This window comes from Macaca thibetana, chromosome 13 (assembly GCF_024542745.1).
Source record: "Macaca thibetana thibetana isolate TM-01 chromosome 13, ASM2454274v1, whole genome shotgun sequence".
NCBI lineage: Eukaryota > Metazoa > Chordata > Mammalia > Primates > Cercopithecidae > Macaca > Macaca thibetana.
Window position 1 is genome coordinate 11,920,994 of NC_065590.1, and position 21,953 is coordinate 11,942,946.

Consider the following 21,953-nt stretch of genomic DNA (forward strand, 5'->3'; position numbering starts at 1 on the left):
GTTTTATCTATGTGAAATGGATAGACATATCTATCACAAAGCAGTTTCAAACAAAGATTCTTTCCAGCTTTTGTCTGAGGATATTTCCTTTTTCACCATAGCTGTCCATGTTCTCCCTAATGTTCCTTGTTAGCTTTTTCGCCAAATGGGATTCCCCAATCCTCGATGAGAAAAAAAGTATAACTCTGTGAGTGGAATGCTCCCATCACAAAGCAGCTCCTCGAAAGTCTTTGCTCCAGTATCTATCTGATGATATTACCGTTTTCACTGTAAGCCTCAAAGCGCTCCCAAGTATCCCTTAACTGATTGACTAAAACAGTGTTAGAATACTGTATAATGAAAACAGAAGCTTAACTGTGCGAGTGAACTTCACATGACCTAGAGCAGTTTCACAGAAAGTTTCCTTTTGGTTTTTATCGGAGAATATTTCTTTTTCAGCATATTCTTAAGAGCGTTCCCAAATGTCCTTTCACAGGTTCCAAAGAAACAGTGATTTCTACTGCTCTATCCAAAGAATGATTTTACTCTATAAGATAAATACACACATCACAAAGTAGTTGCTCCTAACGTTTCTCTCCAGTTTTCATTGGAAGACGTTTTCTTTCTCACAACAAGCCTCCATGCGTCACTTAATATCCCTTCACAGATTCCTAAAAGGCAGATTTTTCACATTGTGCAATGTAGCATAATCTTTAACTCTCTGAAATGAATGCACACGTCAGAGAACAGTTTCTTGTAATGCTTCTTTCTGGGTTTTATTTCTGGATATTTCACTTTTCACCAAGGTCTTCAATGTGTTTCATAATATCCCTTTTTCAGTTTTACAGGAACAGTGTTGACACCTGCCTTATGAGAAAAGAGGTATAACTTACTGAGTGGCATGCACATATCACAAAGCAATTTCTCAGAAAGCTTCTCTCCAGTTTTTATCTGAAGAAATCTCCTATTACTTCACATTGCTGAATGTGCTCCCATATGTCCCTTCATGAATCCGTCCATGACACAGTTTCAAATCTTCGTAAGACAAAGTTTTATCTATGTGAGATGAATAGACATATCTATCGGAAAGCAGTTTCACAGAGAGCTTCTTTCCAGTATTTTTCTGAGGAAACTTCCTTTTTCACCATGGCTGTCCATATACTCCAGAATGTCCCCTGGTATCGTTTTTTCAAAACGGGATTCCTCAATCCTCTATGGGAAGAAAAGCATAACTCTGTGAGTGGAATGCACACGTCACAAAGCAGCTTCTCGGAAATCTTCTCTCCAGTATCTATCCGTAGATATTTCCATTTTCACCATAAGCCTCAAGGCGCTCCCGAGCATCCTTTAGCAGACTAACCTTAAACAGTGTTAGAATACTGCTCAATGGAAACAGAAGCTTAACGGTGTGAGTGGAATTCACGTGACATGGAGCAGATTCACAGAAAGTTTCCTTCTGGTTTTTATCGGAGGGTATTACTTTTTCAGCATATTCTTAAGAGTGTTCCCAAATGTCCTTTCTCGGGTTCCAAAGAAACAATTATTTCAAATGCTCAATCCAAAGAATGATTTAACTCAATGAGATGAATACACACATCACAATGCAGTTGCTCCGAAAGTTTCTCTCCAGTTTTCACCAGAAGACGTTTCCTTTGTCAACACAAGCCTCCCAGCTCCACTTATTATCCCTACACAGATTCCTCAAAGACAGAGTTTCCAAACTGGGTAATATAGTGTAAGTTTTACCTCTCTGAAATGAATGCACACGTCAGAAAGCAGTTTCTTGGAATGCTTCTTTCTGTATTTTATTTCAGGATATTTCACTTTTCACCATAGTCTTCAATGCACTGCAAAATATCACTTTTTCAGTTTTACAGGAACAGTGCTCAAACACTGCCTTATGAGAAAAGAGGTATAACTCCCTGAGCGGAATGTACACATCAAAAAGCAGTTTCTCAGAAAGCTTCTCTTCAGGTTTTATCTGGAGAGATTTCCTATTTTCCTACAGGGCTGAATTTGCTTCCGAATGTCCCTTTGGGAATCCGTCCATCACGCAGTTTAAAAACTGCGTATTAGAAAGAAAGTTTTATCTATGTGAGTTGAATAGACATATTTATCACAAAGCAGTTTCCCAGAAAGCTTCTTTCCAGTTTTTGTCTGAGGATACTTCCTTTTTCATCATAGAAGTCCATATACTCCTGAATGTCCCCTGGTAGCGCTTTCTTAAAAACGGGATTCCTCAATCCTCTATGAGAAGAAAAGTATAACTCTGTGCGTGGCATGGTCATGTCACAAAGCAGCTCCTCGGAAATCTTCTCTCCAGTATCTATCTGAAGATATTTCCATATTCACCATAAGCCTCCAAGTGCTCCCGAGTATTCCTTAGCTGACTGACTTGAAAGAGTGTTAAAATACTGCTCAATGAAAAAAGAAGTTTAACTGTGCATGTGGAATTCATGTGACCTAGGGTATTTTCACAGAAAGATTCCAAGTTTCCTTTTGGTTTTTATCAAAGGGTATTACTTTTTTAGTATATTCTTAAGAGTGTTCCCAAATGTCCTTTATGAGGATACACAGAAACAGTAATTTCAAACTGCTCAATCCAAGGAATGATTTAACTCTATGAGACGAATACACACATCACAAAGCAGTTGCTCCATAATCTTCTCTACAGTTTCCATTGTAAGATGTTACCTTCTCACCAAAAGTCTCCGGGCGCCACTCAATATCCCTTCTCAGATTCCTCAAAGACAGAGTTTCCAACCTGAGCAACGTAGTGTAAGCTTTAACTCTCTGAAATGAATGCACACGTCAGAGAGCAGTATCTTGGAATGGTTCTTTATGTGGTTTATTTCAGGATATTTCCCTTTTTGCCATAGTCTTCAATGTGCTGCAAAATATGACATTTTCTGTTTTACAGGAACTGTGTTCAAACCCTGCCTTGTGAGAAAAGACGTGGAACTCCCTGAGTGGAATGCACACATCACAAAGCAGTTTTTCAGAAAGCTTCTCTCCAGTTTTTATCTGAAGATATCTCCTATTTCCCCACAAGCCTCAACGTGCTCCCGAATGTCCCTTCGCGAATCCGTTCATGACGCAGCTTCAAAACTGAGTAATAGAAAGAAGGTTTCTCTATGTGAGATGAATAGACATATCTATCGCAAAGCAGTTTCACTGAAACCTTCTTCCAGTTTTTGTCTCAGGATACTTACTTTTTCACCATAGCCATCCATATACTCCCGTATGCCCCCTGGAAGCATTTTCTCCTAACGGGATTCCCCAATCCTCTATGAGAAGAAAGATATAACTCTGTGAGTGGAACTCACACTTCACAAAGCAGTTTCTCGGAAGTCTTCTCTCCAGTATATATCTGAAGATATTTCCGTTTTCATGGAAGCCTCAAAGTGCTCTCAAATATACCTTAGGTGACTAACCTAAAACAGTGTTACAATACTGCTCAATGAATGTGGAAGCTTAACTGTTCAAGTGGAATTCCCATGACCTAGAGCAGTTTCACAGAAAGTTTTCTTCTGGTTGTTATCGGAGGCTATTTCTTTTTCAGCATATCCTTAAGAGCGTTCCCAAATGTCCTTTCTCAGGTTCCACAGAAACAGTGATTTCAAACTGCTCCATCCAAAGAATGATTTAACTCTATGAGATGAATACACACCTCACAAACTTGTTGCTCTGAAATTTTCTCTTCGGGTTTCATCAGAAGACATTTCCTTTCTCACCACAAGCCTCCGGGTGCCACTTAATATCCCTTCACAGATACCTTAAAGACAGAGTTTCCAAACTGGGAAAGTAGTGTAAGCTTTGACTCTCTCAAATGAATGCACACGTCAGAGAGCAGTTGCTTGGAATGCTTCTTTCTGGGTTGTATTTCAGGATATTTCACTTTTTGCCATAGTTTTCCAGGCGCTACAAACTGTCACTTTTTTCATTTTGCAGAAACAGTGTTCAAACAGAGCCTTATGAGAATAGAGATATATCTCCCTGAGTGAAATGCACACATCACAAAGCTGTTTCTCAGAAAGCTTCTCTCCGGTTTTTACCTGAAGATATCTCCTTTTTTCCCGGAGGCCTGTATGTCTGAGGATATTTCTTTTTTCACCATAACAGTCCATATACTCCAGAATGTCCCCTGGTAGCTTTTTCTCAAATATCTCCAATGAGCTGCAAAATATCACTTTTTCAGTTTTACAGGAACAGTGTTCAAACACTGCCTTTTCAGAAAAGAGGTATAACTCCCTGAGTGGAATGCACACATCACAAAGCAGTTTCTCAGAAAGCTTCTCTCCAGTTTTTATCTGAAGATATATCCTATTTCCCCACAGGCCTGAATGTGCTCCCGATTGTCCCTTCGCGAATCCGTTTTTGATGCAGTTTCAAAACTGCGTAATAGAAAGAAAGTTTTACCTATGTGAGATGAATAGACACATTTATCACAAAGCAGTTTCACAGAAAGCTTCTTTCCAGTTCTTGTCTGAGGATATATCCTCAGACATGTTTCTAGGTAACATGGGCTTCATGTGACCTGGAACAGTTTCACAGAAAGTTTCCTTCTGGTTTTATCGGAGGGTATTTCTTTTTCAGCATATTCTTAAGAGCTTTCCTAAATGTCCTTTCTCAGGTTCCACAGAAACAGTGATTTCAGACTGCTTAATCCAAAGAATGATTAAACTCTATGAGATGCATACACACATCACAAAGCCATTGCTCCAAAAGCTTCTGTACAGTGTTCATCAAAAGACATTACCTTTCTCACCACAAGCCTCAGGCGCCACTTAATATCGCTTCACAGGTTCCTCAAGACCGAGTTTCCAAACTAGGTAATGTAGTGTAAGCGTTGACTCTCTGAAATGAATGCACACGTCAGAGAGCAGTTTCTTGGAATGCTTCTTTCTGGGTTTTATTTCCAGATATTTCATTTTTTGCCATAGTCTTCAATGGGATGTAAAATACCACTTTTTCAGTTTTACAGGAACAGTGTTAAAAACCTCCCTTTTGAGAAAAGAGGTATAACTTCCTGAGTCGAATACACATATCACAAAGCATTTTCTCAGAAAGCTTCTCTCTCGTTTTTATCTAAAGATATTTCCTATTTACACACAGGCCTGAATGTGCTCCCGAATGTCCCTTTGCTAATCCATCCACATCGCAGTTTCAAACCTGTGTCATAGAAAGAAGGTTTTACCTATGTGAGATGAATAGACAAATCTATCACAATGCGGTTTCAGAGAAAGCTTCTTTCCAGTTTTTGTCTGAGGATAATTCCTTTTTCACCATAGCCATCCATATACTCCCGAATGTCCCTTGATAGCTTTTTCACCAAGCGGGATTCCCCTATCCTCTATGAGAAGAAAATTATAACTCTGAATGAAAACAGAAGCTTAACTGTGCGAGTGGACTTCACGTGACCTAGAACAGATTCACAGAATGTTTCGTTTTGTTTTTTATCAAAGGGTATTTCTTTATCAGCATATTCTTAAGAGCATATTCTTAAGAGCATTCAGCATATTCTTAAGAACATTCACAAATGTCCTTTCTCAGGTTCCACAGAAACAGTGATTTCAAACTGCTCAATCTAAAGAATGATTTAACTCTATGAGATGAATACACACAACACAAAGCATTTTCTCCGAAAGCTTCTGTCCTGTTTTCATGCGAAGACGTTACCTTTCTCACCACAAGCCTCCGGGCGCCACTGAATATCTCTTCACAGATTCCTCAGAGACAGAGTTTCCAAACTGGGCAATGTAGTGTAAGCTTTTACTCTCTGAAATGAATGCAAACGTCACAGTGCAGTTTTTTGGAACACTTCTTTCTGGATTTTATTTCACGACATTTCACTTTTTGCTGTAGTCTCCAATGCACTGCAAAATATCACTTTTTCAATTTTACAGGACTGTGTTCAAACACTGTCTTATGAGAAAAGAGGCATAACTCCCTGAGTGGAATGCACGTATCACAAAGCAGTTTCTCAGAAATTTTCTCTCCATTTTTTATGTGAAAATATCTTCTGTTTCCCCACAGGCCTGAATGTGCTGCCGGATGTCCCTTCGCAAATCCGTCCATGACGCAGTTTAAAAACCACGTAATAGAAAGAAGGTTTTATCTATGTGAGATGAATACACATATCTATCACAAACCAGTTTCACAGAAAGCTTCTTTTCACTTTTTGTCTGAGGATATTTCCTTTTTTACCATAGCCGTCCATATAATCCCGAATGTCCCCTGGTAGCTTTTACTCCAAAAGGGATTCCACAATCCTCTATGACAAGAAAAGTATAACTCTGTGAGTGGAATGCACACGTCACAAATCAGCTCCTCTGAAGTCTTCTCTCCAGTATATATCTGAAGACATTTACGTTTTCACGGAAGCCTCAAAGTGCTCCCGAGTATCCCTTAGCTGAGTAAACTAAAACAGTGTAGAATACTGCTCAATGAAAACAAAAGCTTAACTGTGTGAGTGGAATTCACATGACTCAGAGCTGTTTCACAGAAGGTTTCCTTCTGCTTTTTATCAGAAGGTATTTCTTGTTCAGCATATTCTTTAGAGCATTCCCAAATGTCTTTTCTCAGGTTCCACAGAAAGAGTGATTCCAAACTGCTCAATCTAAAGAATGATTTACCTCTATGAGTTCAAAACACAGATCTCAGGCAGTTGTTCAGAAATCTTCTCTCCAGTTTTCACCAGAAGACATTTCCTTGCTCGCCACAGGATCCCGGTCGCCACTTAATCTCCCTTCCCAGAAACCTCAAAGACAGATTTTCCAATGGGGGCAGTGTAGAGTCATCTTAACGTAGTTAAATGAATGCACATATCAGAGAGTAGCTTCTTGGAACACTTCTTTCTGGGTTTTATTTGAGGATATTTCACGTTCTGCCACAGTCTTCAATGCGCTCTGAAATATCACATTTTTGGTTTTACAGGAACAATGTTCAAACACTGCCGTATGAGAAAAGAGGTATAACTACCTGAGTGGAATGCACACATCACAAAGCAGTTACTCATAAACCTTCTATCCGGTTTTTATCTGAAGATATTTCCTTTTTCACCATAGGCCTGAATGTGCTCCCAAATGTCCCTTCATGAATCCGTCCATGACGCAGTTTCAAAACTGCATAATAGAAAGAAGGTTTTATCTATGTGAGATGAATATATGTATCTATTCAAAGCAGTTCACAGAAAGCTTCTTTCCAGTTTTTATCAGAGAATATTTCCTTTTTCACCATTGCTGTCCATATACTCCCAAATGTCGCTTTGCAGCTTTTTCTCCAAAAAGGATTTTGCAATCCTCTATGACAACAAAGGTATAATTCGGTGAGTGGAATGCCCACATCACAAAGCAGCTCCTCAGAAAGCTTCTCTCCAGTTTCTATCTGAAGTTATTTCCCTCTTCAACATAAGCCTCACAGCGCTCTCAAATATTCCTTCACAGTCTAAACAAAAACAGTGTTAGAACACTGCTCTATGAAAACAGAAGCTTAACGGTGTGAGTGGAATTTACACTACAAAAAGCAGTTCCACAGAATGCGTCCTTCTGGTTTCTATCTGAGGATATTTCTTTTTCAGGATTTACTAAAGAGCGTTCCCAAATGTTCTTTCTCAGATTCTACAGAGAGTGATTTCAAACTGCTCAACCCAAAGAAAGATTTAACTCTATGAGATGAATACAAACATCACAAAAGAGTTGCTCAGAAAGCTTCTCTCCAATTTTCAATGGAAGAGGTTTCCTTGTTTGACACAGGTCTCTGGTTGCTGCTTAATATCCCTTCGCAAAATCCTCAAAGACAGACTTTCCAAATTGAGAAATGTAGAGTAAGCTTTAACTCTGTGAAATGAATGGACATGTCAGAGAGCAATTTCTTGGAATGCTTCTTTCTGGGTTTTATTGGACAACATTTCACTTTTCACCATAGTCTTCAATGTGCTCCGATTATCACTTTTTTACTTTTACAGGAACAGTGTTCCAACAGTGTCTTCTGAGAAGAAAGGTATAACTTCCTGAGTGGAATGCACACGTCACCAAGCAGTTTCTCAGAAAGTTTCTCTCCAGTTTTTATCTGATGATAATTCCTTTTTCACCATAGGGAAGAATGTGATCCCAAATATCCTTTTGCGGATTCATCCATGACAGAGTTTCCAAGTTGTGTAAGGTGAAGAAATCTTTATCTATGTGGGATGAATACACATATCACAGAGCAATTTCATAGAAAGCTTCTTTCCTGTATTTGTCTGAGGCTATTTTCCTTTTCACCATAGGCATCAACATGCTCCCGAATATCACTTGGTACCTTTCTGTCCAAAAGAGTTACCCCGATGCTGTATGAGAAGAGAAGTATAACACTGTGAGTGGAATGCACACATCACAGAGCAGTTCCTCGGAAAGCTTCTCTCCAATTTTGGTCTGAACATATTTTCTTTTTCACCACAAGCCTCAAAGTGCTCCCGAATATCCCTTCACACACTAAGGATACACAGGGTTAGAAAACTGCTCAATGAAAAGACAGGCTTTCAAATGAACAGTATTCAAACACTGATTTATGGGAAAAGAGGTATATCTCCCTGAGTGAAATGCACACATCACAACCCAGTTTCTCAGAAAGCTTCTCTCCAGTTTTTGTCTGATGATATTTCCTTTTTCACCATATTCCTAATTGTGCTCCCGAATGTCCCTTTGCAGATCCATCCCTGACAGAGTTTGCAAGCTGTGTAATGTAAAGAAAGCTTTATCTAGGTGAGATGAATACACATAGCACAGAGAAGTTTCACAGAAAGCTTCTATCCAGTTTTTATCTGAAGATATCTCCTTTTCCACCATAGGCCTGAATGTGCTCCCGAACGTCCCTTCGTGGATCCGACCATGACTGAATTTCCAAACTGCGTAATATAAGGAAAGTTTTATCTATGTGAGATGAATAAACATATCTATCACAAAGCTGTTTCACAGAAATCTTCTTTCCAGTTTCTGTCTCAGGATATTTCCTTTTTACCATAGCCGTCCATATACTCCCGAATGTCCCGTGGTAGCTTTTTCTCCAAAAGGCATTCCCCAATCCTCTATGAGAAGAAAAGTATAACTCTGTGTTGAACGTACACATCACAAAGCAGCTCCTCAGAAATCTTCTCTCCAGTATCTATCTGAAGATATTTCCTTTTTCACCATAAGCCTCAAAGTGCTCCTGAGTATCCCTTAGCTGACTAAGCTAAAACAGTGTTAGAATGCAGCTCAATGAAAACAGACGCTTAACTGTGCAAGTGGAATTCACGTGACACAGAGTAATTTCCCAGAGAGCTTTTTATCAAAGGGTAGAACTTTTTCAGCACATTCTTAAGAGTGTTCCCAAATGTCCTTTCTCAGGTTCCACAGAAAGAGTGATTTCAAACTGCGCATTCCAAAGAGTGATTTAACTCTATGAGATGAATACACACATCACAAAGCAGTTGCTCAGAAAGCTTCTCTCCAGTTTTCAATGGAAAGCATTTCCCTGCTCACCACAGGCCCCTGGTCGCCACTTAATATCCTTTTGCAGAATCCTCAAAGACAGACTTTCCAAACTTTTAAATGTAGAGTAAGCTTTAACTCTGTGAAAAGAAGGGACATATCAGAGAGCAGTTTCTTGGAATGCTTCTTTCCGGGTTTTATTGGATGATTTTCACTTTTCACCATAGTCTTCAATATGCTCCGAATATCACTTTTTTAGTTTCACAAGAACAGAGTTCAAACAGTGCCTTATGAGAAAAATGGTATAACTCCCTGAGTGGAATGCACACATCACCAGGCAGTTTCTCAGAAAGCATCTCTTCAGTTTTTATCTGATAATATTTTCTTTTTCACCATAAGCCTGAATATGATCCCGAATATCCCTTCGTGGATCCATCCATGACGGAATTTCCAAGCTGCGTAATGTAAAGAAAGCTTTATCTGTGTGAGATGAATAAACATAGCAAAAAGCAGATTCACAGAAAGCTTCTTTCCAGTTTTTATCTGAAGATATTTCCTTTTTCACCACAGTCCTGAAAGTGTTTCAAAATATCCCTTCGAGGATCAGTCCATGACAGAGTTTCCCAGCTGCATAATGTAAAGAAAGCTTTATGTATGTGAGATGAATACACATATCACAGAGTAGTTTCATAGAAAGCTTCCTTCCAATTTTTGTCTGAGACTATTTCCCTTTTCACCATACAATTCAACATACTCCTGAATATCACTTGGAACCTTCTTCTCCAAAAGTGTTTCCCCAATGCTGTTTGAGAAGAGAGGTATAACACTGTGAGTGGAATGCATACGTCACAAAGCAGTTCCTCAGAAAGCTCTCCAGTTTCCGACTGAATGTATTTCCTTTTTCACCATAAGCCTCAAAGCATTCCCGAATATCCCTTCACATGCTACACATAAACAGGGTTAGAAAACCGCTCGATGAAGAGAGAGGTTTAACTGAGTGAGAGGAATTAAGACGACACAGAGCAGTTTCACAGAATGCTTCCTTCTGGATTTTACCTGAGGATATTTCTTTCTCGATATTCTAAATAGGGTTCCCAAACGTCCTTCCTCAGATTCCACAAAAACAGTTATTTCAAACTGCTCAATTCAAAGAACGGTTTAACTCTATGAGCTGAAAACACACATCACAAAGCAGTTGCTCAGAAAGCTTCTCTCCAGTTTTCAACGGAAGATGTTTCCTAGCTCATGACAAACCTCTGGGCACCACATAATATCCCTTCATAGATTCCTCAAAGACAGAGTTTCCAGACTGGGCAAAGTAGAGTAAGCTTTAACTCTGTGAAATGAATGCACATAACAGAGAACAGTTTCTTGGAATGGTTCTTTTTCGCTTTTATTTGAGGATATTTCACTTTTCGCCATAGCCTTCAAAGTGCTCCGAAAAATCATGTTTTCAGTTTTACAGGAACAGTGTTCAAACACTACCTTATGAAAAAGGAGGTACACTACCTGAGTGCAATGCACGCATCACAAAGTAGTTTCTCAGAAAGCTTCTTTCCATTTTTTATCTGAAGATATTTCCTATTTCACCATAGGCCTGAATATACTCCCGAAATTCCCTTCATGAATCCCTCCATGATAACGTTTTGAAAATGCGTAACGGAAAGAAAGTTTTATCTATGTGAGATGAATAAACATGTCTATCACAAAGTAATTTCACAGAAAGCTTCTTTCCAGTATATGTCTGAGGATATTTCCTCATTTTTTTTTCACCATAGCCGTCCATATACTCCCCAATGTCCCCTGCTAACTACTTCCCCAAAAGGCATTTTCCAATCCTCTATGAGAAGAAAAGAGTAACTCTGTGAGTGGAATGCACACGTCACTTAGCTCTTCATCGGAAATCTTCTCTCCACTTTCTATCTGAAGATATTTCCGTTTTCACCATAAGCCTCAAAGTGCTCCCGAGTTTCATTTAGCTGACAAAACTAAAACAGTGTTATAATACTGTTCAATGAAAACAGAAGCTTACCTGTGCAAGGGGAATTCACATGACACAGAGCAGTTTCACAAAAGCTACCTTCTGATGTTTATCGGAGGGTATTTCTTTCTCAGCATATTCTTAAGAGCATTCCCAAATGTCCTTTCTCAGATTCCACAGAAAGAGTGATTTCAAACTGCTCAATCCAAAGAATGATTGAACTCTATGAGATGAATCCACATATCACAAAGCAGTTGCTCAGAAGCTTTTCTCCAGTTTTCAATGGAAGGCATTTCCTTGCTCGCCACAGGCATCTGTTTGCCACTTAATATCCCTTTGCAGAATCTTCATAGACAGACTCCTAATACCACTTTTTTAGTTTTACAGGAAAGTATTCAAACAGTGTCTTATGAGAAGAAAGTTATAATTCCCTGAGTGGAATGCAAACATCACCAAGCAGTTTCTCTGAAAGCTTCTCTCCAGTTTTTATCTTACGATATTTACTTTGTCACCATAGACCCGAATGTGATCCCAAATATCCCTTCACGGATCCATCCATAATGGAGTTTTCAGGGTGTGTAATGGAAAGAAAGTTTTATGACTGTGAGATGAATAAATATAGAAAAAAGCAGACTCTCAGAAAGCTTCTTTCCAGTTTTTATCTGAAGATATTTCCGTTTTCACCATAGACCAGAATGTTCTCCCGAATGTCGCTTCACGGATCCATCCATGACAGAGTTTCCAAGCTGCATAATGTAAAGAAAGCTTTATCTATGTGAGATGAATACACATATCACAGAGCAGTTTCATAGAAAGCTTCTTTCCAGTTTTTGTCTGAGACTGTTTCCCTTTTCACCATAGGCATCAATATGCTCCTAGATATCCCTTGGTACCTTGTTCTCCAAAAGGGTTTCCCTGATGCTGTATGAGACGACATGTACAATACTGTGAGTAAAATGCACAGGTCACAAAGCAGTTCCTCAGAAAGCTTCTCTCCAGTTTCTATCTGAACATATTTCCTTTATCACTGTAAGACTCAAAGAGCTTCTGAATATCCCTTCGCATGCTAAGTATAAACAGTATTGGAAAACTCTTCAATGCAAAGGGAAGCTTAACTGAGTGAGAGGAATTCACACAACACATAACAATTTCACAGAAAGCTTCCTTCTGGTTTTCATCTGAGGATATTTCTTTCTGCATATTCCAAAGAGCGATCGCAAATGTCCTTCCTGAGATACCACAGAAACAGTCATTTCAAACTGCTCAATCCAAGGAATAGTTTAACTCTATGAGATGAATACAAACATCACAAAGCAGTTGCTCAGAAAGCTTCTCTCCAGTTTTCAATGGAAGACATTTCCTTGCTCACCACAGGCCTCTGGCGCCACTTAATATCCCTTCGTAGATTCCTCAAAGACAGAGTTTCCAACTGGGCAATGTAGAGTATGCTTTAGCTCTGTGAAATGAAAGCATATATCACAGAGCAGTTTCTTGGAACACTTCTTTCTGAGTTTTATTTGAGGATGTTTCACTTTTCACCATAATCTTCAAAGCTCTCCAAATTATCATTTTTCCTGTTTTACAGGAACAGTATTCAAACACTGCCTTATGAGAAAAGAGTTGTAAATCCCTGAGTGGAATGCACACATCTCCAAGAAGTTTCTCAGAAAGCTTCTCTCCAGTTTTTATCTGAAGATATTTTCTTTTTCACTATAGGCCTGAATGTGCTCCCAAATGTCCCTTCGTGGATCCGTCCATGACGGAGTTTCCAAGCTGCATAATGTAAAGAAAGCTTTACCAATGTGAGATGAATAAACATAGCAAAAAGCAGATTCACAGAAAGCTTCTATTCAGTTTTTCTCTGAATATATTTCCACTTTCACCATAGTCCTGAATGTGCTCCTGAATGTCCTTTTGCGGATACGTCCATCTCAGAGTTTCCAAGCTGCATAATGTACAGAAAGTTTTATCTATGTGAGATGAATAAAGATAACAAGAAGCAGATTCACAGAAAGCTTCTTTCCAGTTTTTATCTGAAGGTGTTTCCCTTTTAGTCATACTAATGAATGTGCTCCCAAATGTCCATTGGTGAATCTGTCCATGACAACGTTTCCAACCTGCGTAATGTAAAGGAAGCTTTATCTATGTGAGATGAATACACATATCACAGAGCAGTTTCACAGAAAGCTTCTTTCCAGTTTTTGTCTGAAGATATTTCCCTTTTCACCATAGGCATCAATATACTCTGTAATAGTCATTTGTACCTTTTTCTCCTAAAGGATTTCCCCAATGCTGTATGAGAAGAGAGGTATAACACAGTGAGTGAAATGCACACGTCACAAAGCAGTTCCTCAGAAAGCTTCTCTCCAGTTTCTATCTGAACACGTTTCCTTTTTCAACATAAGTCTCACAGAGGAGTTGCACAGAAAGCTTCCATCTGGATTTTACCTGAGGATATTTCCTTGTCCATATTCTAAAGAGTGTTCCCAAATGTCCTTTATGAGATTCCACAAGAACAGTGACTTCTAACAGCTCAATCCAAAGAATGATTTAATACTATGAGCTGCAGACACACATCACAAAAGAGTTGCTCAGAAAGCTTCTCTTCAATTTTCAATGGAAGACATTTCCTTGCTTGCCACAGGCCTCCGGTTGCCACTTAATATCCCTTTGCAGAATCCTAAAAGACAGACTTTCCAAACTCGGAAATGTAGAGTAAGCTTTAACTCTGTGAAATGAATGACCATGTCAGAGAGCAGTTTCTTGGAATGCTTCTTTCCGGGTTTTATTTGATGACATTTCACTTTTCACCGTAGTCTTCAATGGGCTCTGAATATCACTTTTTTAGTTTTACAGGAACAGTGTTGAAACAGTGTCTTATGAGAAAAGAGGTGTAACACCCTGAGTGGAATGCACACATCACCAAGCAGTTTCTCAGAAAGCTTCTCTCCAGTTTTTATCAGATGATATTTCTTTTTTCACCATTGGCCCAAATGTGACCCCGAAAATCCTTTCGCGGATCCATCCATGACGGAGTTTCCAAGCTGTGTAATGTAAAGAAAGCTTTATCTATGTGAGATGAATAAACATAACAAAAAGCAGATTCACAGAAAGGTTCTTTCCAGTATTTATCTGAATATATTTCCTTTTTTAACATAGTCCTGAAAGTCCTCCTGATGTCACTTCATGGATCCATCCCTGACAGTTTCCAAGCTGTGTAATGTAGAGAAAGCTTTATCTATGTGAGATGAATACACATATCACAGAACAGTAACACATAAAGGGTTTCCCTGATGCTGTATGAGAAGAGAGTTATAATACTGTGAGTGGAATGCACACGTCACAAAGCAGTTCTGCGGAAAGCTTCTCTCCAGTTTCTATCTCAACATATTTTCTTTTTCACCGTAAGCTCAAAGAGCTGATGTATATCCCTTCATATGTTATACATGATCAATGTTAGAAAACTGCTCAATGAAAAGAGAAGCTTAACTGAGCGAGAGGAATTCACATGAAACAGCAGTTTCACAGAAAGATTCCTTCTGCTTTTTATCATACGATATTTCTTTCTCCATATTCTAAAGATCGTTCCCAATTGTCCCTCATCAGATTCCACAGAAGCAGTGAATTCAAACTGCTCAATCTAAAGAATGATTTAACTCTATGGGATGAATACACACATCACAAAGCAGTTGCTCAGAAAACTTCTCTGCAGTTTTCATCGAAAGACATTTCCTTGCCCATCACAGGCAAATGGGCACCACTTAATATCCCTTCACAGATTCCTGAAAGACAGAATTTGCAAACCGGGCAACGTAGAGTATGCTTTACCTCTGTGAAATGAATGCCCATATCTGAGAGCAGTTTCTTTGTACGCTTCTTTCTGGGTTTTATTTGAGGATATATCACTTTTAGCCATAGTCTTCAATGCGCTTCAAAATATCACTTTTTCGTATTACAGGAACAGTGTTCAAACACTGCCTTATGAGAAAAGAGGTATAACTCTCTGAGTGGAATACACACATCACAAAGCAGTTCCTCAGAAAGCTTCTCTCCAGTTTTTATCTGAATATATTTCCTTTTTCACAATAGGCCTGAATGCACTTTCAAATCTCCTCTCGCAGATCCATCCATGACGGAGTTTCCAACTGCGTAATATAAACAAAGTTTTGTCGGCCGGGCGCGGTGGCTCACGCCTGTAATCCCAGCACTTTGGGAGGCCGAGGCAGGCGGATCACAAGGTCAGGAGATCGAGACCATGGTGAAACCCCGTCTCTACTAAAAATACAAAAAATTACCCGGGCGCCATTGTGGGCGCCTGTAGTCCCAGCTACTCGGGAGGCTGAGGCAGGAGAATGGCACGAACCCGGGAGGCGGAGCTTGCAGTGAGCTGAGATCCGGCCACTGCACTCCAGCCTGGGCGACAGAGCGAGACTCCGTCTCAAAAAAAAAAAAAAAAAAAAAAAAAAAAACACAAAGTTTTGTCTATGTGAGATGAATAAACAGAGCAAAAAGCAGATTCAAAGAAAGCTTCTTTCTAGTTTTTATCTGAAGATATTTCCTTTTTCACCATAGTCCTGAATGTGCTCCCGAATATCCTTTCGCGGATCCATCCATGACAGAGTTTCCCAGCTGCGAAATGTAGAGAAAGATTTATCTATGTGAAATGAATACACATATCTAAGAACAGTTTCACAGAAAAGGTTTCCTAGATGCTGTATGAAAAGAGAGGTATAACACTGTGACTGGAATGCGCACGTCACAAAGTAGCCCTTTGGAAAGCTTCTCTCAAGTTTTTATCAGAACATATTTCCTTTTTCACTGTGAGCCTCAAAGTGTTCCCGAATATACCTACACACGCTAAACATAAACAGTGTTAGGAGACTGCTCAATGAAAAGTGAAGCTTAACTGGGCGAGTGGAATTCACACGATACAGAACAGTTTCACAGGAAGGTTGCTTCTGGTTTTTATCTGAACATGTTTGTTTTTCAGCATATTCTAAAGAACATTCCCATTTTTCCTTTCTCAAGTACCACAGAAACTGATTTCAAACTGCTCAATTGAAAGAATGATTTAACTCTATGAGATGAATACACACATCACAAAGCAGTTGCTCAGAAAGCTTCTCTCCAGTTTACAAGGGAAGATATTTCCTTGCTCACCACAGGCCTCCGGGTGCCACTTAATATCCTTTCGCAGATTCCTCAAAGATGTAGTTTCCATATTTGGCAATGTAGAGTAAGTTTTAACTCTGTGATATGAAAACACATATCAGAGAGCAGTTTCTTGGAAGACTTCTTTCTGAGTTTTATTTGAGGATATTTCGCTTTTTGCCATAGTCCTCAATGCTCTCCGAAATATCACTTTTTCAGTTTTACAGGAACAGTGTACAAACACTGCCTTATGAGGAAAGAGGTATAACTCCCTGAGTGGAATGCACACATCACAAAGCAGTTTCTCAGAAAGCTTCTCTACGGTTTTTGTCTGAAGATATTTCTATTTTCCCCATAGTCCTGAATGTGTTCCTGAAGGTCCCTTCATTGATCCATCCATGACAGTTTTTCCAAGTTGCATAAGGTAAAGAAAGCTTTATCTATGTGAGATGAATAAACAGCACAAAAAGCAGATCCACAGAAATCTTCTTTCCAGTTTTTACTTTAGATATTTCTTCTTTCACCATAGTCCTGACTGTGCTCCTAAATTTCCCTTCGCGGATCCGTCCATGACAGAGTTTCCAAGCAGAGTAATGTAAAGAAAGCTTTATCTATGTGAGGTGAATACACATAGCACAGAACAGTTTCACAGAAACCTTCTGTCCAGTTTTTTTCTGAGGCTGTTTCTTCTTTCTCCATATGCATCAATATGCTACCAAGTATCCCTTGGTACCTTTTTCTACAAAAGAGTTTCCCCGATGCTGTATGAGAAGAGAAGTACAAACCATGAGTGGAATGCACACGTCACAAAGCAGTTCCTCGGAAAGCTTCTCTCCAGTTTTGGTCTGAACATATTTTCTTTTTCACCGTAAGCCTCAAAGTGCTCCCGAATATCCCTTCACAGGCTAAACATAAACAGGGTCAAAAAACTGCTCAATGAAAAGAGAGGTGAAACTGAGTGAGAGGAATTAAAAATACACGGAGCAGTTTCACAGAAAGTTTCCTTCTGGATTTTACCTGAGGATATTTCTTTCTCCATATTCTAAGGAGCCTTCCCAAATGTCCTTCTTCAGATTGCACAAAAACAGTGATTACAAACTGCTCACTCCAAACAATAGTTTAACTCTATAAGACCAATACACACATCACAAAGCAGTTGCTCAAAAGCTTCTCTCTAGTTTTCATTGGAAGACATTTCCTTGCTCACCACAAGCCTCTGGACACCACTTAATATCCCTTCGCAGATTCCTCAAAGACAGATTTTCCAAACTGGGCAACGAAGAGTAAGCTTTAACTCTGTGAAATGAATGCACATATCAGAGAGTAGTTTCTTGGAACGCTTCCTTCTGGGTTTTATTTGAGGATATTTCACTTTTTGCCATAGTCTTCAATGTGTTCTGAAATATTATGTTTACAGTTTACAGGAACAGTGTTAAAACACTGCTTTATGAGAAAAGAGATAAAAGTCGCTGAGTCGAATGCACACATCACAAAGCAGTTTCTTAGAAAGCTTCTATCCAGTTTTTCTCTGAATATACTAACTTTTTCACCATAGGCCTGAATGTGCTCCTGAATGTCCTTTCGCAAATCCATCCATGATGGAGTTTCAAAACTGCATAATTGTAAGAAAGTTTTATCTATATGAGATGAATAAACGTATCTATCACAGAGCAGTTTCACAGAAAGCTTCCTTCCAGTTTTTGTCTGAGGATATTTTCTTTTTCACCATAGCCATTCATATACTCCCGAATGTCCCCTGGTAGATTATTCTCCAAAAGGGATTCCCCCACCCTCTATGAGAAGAAAGGTATAATTCTGTGCGTGGAATGCACACGTCACAAAGCCGCTCTTTGGGAGGTTCTCGCCAGTTTCTATCTGAAGATATTTCCTTTTACACCATAAGCCTCAAAGCGCTCCCGAATATCCCTTCACAGACTAAACAAAAACAGTGTTAGAATACTGCTCAATGAAAAGAGAAGCTAAACTGTGCAAGTGGAATTCATGCAACACAGTGTAGTTTCACAAAAAGCTTCTTTCTGATTTCTATCTGAGGTTATTTCTTTTTCAGGATATTCAAAAGAGTTTTCCCAAATGTCCTTTCTCAGATTCAACAGAAACAGTAATTTCAAACTGCTCAATCCAAAGAATGATTTAATTCTATGAGATGAATACAAACATCACAAAAGAGTTGCTCAGAAAGGTTCTCTCCAATTTTCGATAGAAGACATTTCCTTGGTCGCCACAGGTCACCAGTTGCAACTTAATATCCCTTCACAGAATCCTCAAAGACAGACTTTCCAAACGGGAAAATGTAGAGTAAGCTTTAACTCTGTGAAATGAACGGACATGTTAGAGAGCAGTTTCTTGGGATGCTTCTTTCTGGGTTTTATTGGATGACATTTCACTTTTCTCCATAGTCTTTTTTTTTTTTTTTAATTTATTTATTATTATTATACTTTAAGTTGTAGGGTACATGGGCATAACGTGCAGGTTTGTTACATATGTATACTTGTGCCATGTTGCTGTGCTGCACCCATCAACTCGTCATTTACATCAGGTATAACTCCCAATGCAATCCCTCCCCCCTCCCCCCTCCCCATGATAGGCCCCGGTGTGTGATGTTCCCCTTCCTGAGTCCGAGTGATCTCATTGTTCAGTTCCCACCTATGAGTGAGAACATGCGGTGTTTGGTTTTCTGTTCTTGTGATAGTTTGCTAAGAATGATGGATTCCAGCTGCATCCAAGTCCCTACAAAGGACTCAAACTCATCCTTTTTTATGGCTGCATAGTATTCCATGGTGTATATGTGCCACATTTTCTTAATCCAATCTGTCACTGATGGACATTTGGGTTGATTCCAAGTCTTTGCTATTGTGAATAGTGCTGCAATAAACATACGTGTGCATGTGTCTTTATAGCAGCATAATTTATAATCCTTTGGGTATATACCCAGTAATGGGATGGCTGGGTCATATGGTACATCTCGTTCTAGATCCTTGAGGAATCGCCATACTGTTTTCCATAATGGTTGAACTAGTTTACAGTCCCACCAACAGTGTAAAAGTGTTCCTATTTCTCCACATCCTCTCCAGCACCTGTTGTTTCCTGACTTTTTAATGATTGCCATTCTAACTGGTGTGAGATGGTATCTCATGGTGGTTTTGATTTGCTTTTCTCTGATGGCCAGTGATGATGAGCATTTTTTCATGTGTCTGTTGGCTGTATGAATGTCTTCTTTTGAGAAATGTCTGTTCATGTCCTTTGCCCACTTTTTGATGGGGTTGTTTGTTTTTTTCTTGTAAATTTGTTTGAGTTCTTTGTAGGTTCTGGATATTAGCCCTTTGTCAGATGAGTAGATTGCAAAAATTTTCTCCCATTCTGTAGGTTGCCTGTTCACTCTGATGGTAGTGTCTTTTGCTGTGCAGAAGCTCTTTAGTTTAATGAGATCCCATTTGTCAATTTTGGCTTTTGCTGCCATTGCTTTTGGTGTTTTAGACATGAAATCTTTGCCCATGCCTATGTCCTGAATGGTACTACCTAGGTTTTCCTCTAGGATTTTTATGGTATTAGGTCTAACATTTAAGTCTCTAATCCATCTTGAATTAATTTTCGTATAAGGAGTAAGGAAAGGATCCAGTTTCAGCTTTCTACTTATGGCTAGCCAATTTTCCCAGCACCATTTATTAAATAGGGAATCCTTTCCCCATTTCTTGTTTCTCTCAGGTTTGTCAAAGATCAAATGGCTGTAGATGTGTGGTATTATTTCTGAGGACTCTGTTCTGTTCCATTGGTCTATATCTCTGTTTTGGTACCAGTACCATGCTGTTTTGGTTACTGTAGCCTTGTAGTATAGTTTGAAGTCAGGTAGCGTGATGCCTCCAGCTTTGTTCTTTTGACTTAGGATTGTCTTGGAGATGCGGGCTCTTTTTTGGTTCCATATGAACTTTAAAGCAGTTTTTTCCAATTCTGTGAAGAAACTCATTGGTAGCTTGATGGGGATGGCATTGAATCTATAAATTACCTTGGGCAGTATGGCCATTTTCACAATATTGATTCTTCCTATCCATGAGCATGGTATGTTCTTCCATTTGTTTGTGTCCTCTTTTATTTCACTGAGCATTGGTTTGTAGTTCTCCTTGAAGAGGTCCTTTGCATCCCTTGTAAGTTGGATTCCTAGGTATTTTATTCTCTTTGAAGCAATTGTGAATGGAAGTTCATTCCTGATTTGGCTCTCTGTTTCTCTGTTACTGGTGTATAAGAATGCTTGTGATTTTTGCACATTAATTTTGTATCCTGAGACTTTGCTGAAGTTGCTTATCAGCTTAAGGAGATTTTGGGCTGAGACAATAGGGTTTTCTAAATATACAATCATGTCATCTGCAAACAGGGACAATTTGACTTCTTCTTTTCCTAACTGTATACCCTTGATTTCTTTCTCTTGCCTGATTGCCCTAGCCAGAACTTCCAACACTATGTTGAATAGGAGTGGTGAGAGAGGGCATCCCTGTCTTGTGCCAGTTTTCAAAGGGAATTTTTCCAGTTTTTGCCCATTCAGTATGATATTGGCTGTGGGTTTGTCATAAATAGCTCTTATTATTTTGAGGTACGTTCCATCAATACCGAATTTATTGAGCGTTTTTAGCATGAAGGGCTGTTGAATTTTGTCAAAAGCCTTTTCTGCATCAATTGAGATAATCATGTGGTTCTTGTCTTTGGTTCTGTTTATATGCTGGATTATGTTTATTGATTTGCGAATGTTGAACCAGCCTTGCATCCCAGGGATGAAGCCCACTTGATCATGGTGGATAAGCTTTTTGATGTGTTGCTGAATCCGGTTTGCCAGTATTTTATTGAGGATTTTTGCATCGATGTTCATCAGGGATATTGGTCTAAAATTCTCTTTTTTTGTTGTGTCTCTGCCAGGCTTTGGTATCAGGATGATGTTGGCCTCATAAAATGAGTTAGGGAGGATTCCCTCTTTTTCTATTGATTGGAATAGTTTCAGAAGGAATGGTACCAACTCCTCTTTGTACCTCTGGTAGAATTCAGCTGTGAATCCATCTGGTCCTGGACTTTTTTTGGTTGGTAGGCTATTAATTGTTGCCTCAATTTCAGAGCCTGCTATTGGTCTATTCAGGGATTCAAGTTCTTCCTGGTTTAGTCTTGGAAGAGTGTAAGTGTCCAGGAAATTATCCATTTCTTCTAGATTTTCCAGTTTATTTGCGTAGAGGTGTTTATAGTATTCTCTGATGGTAGTTTGTATTTCTGTGGGGTCGGTGGTGATATCCCCTTGATCATTTTTAATTGCGTCGATTTGATTCTTCTCTCTTTTCTTCTTTATTAGTCTGGCTAGTGGTCTGTCAATTTTGTTGATCTTTTCAAAAAACCAA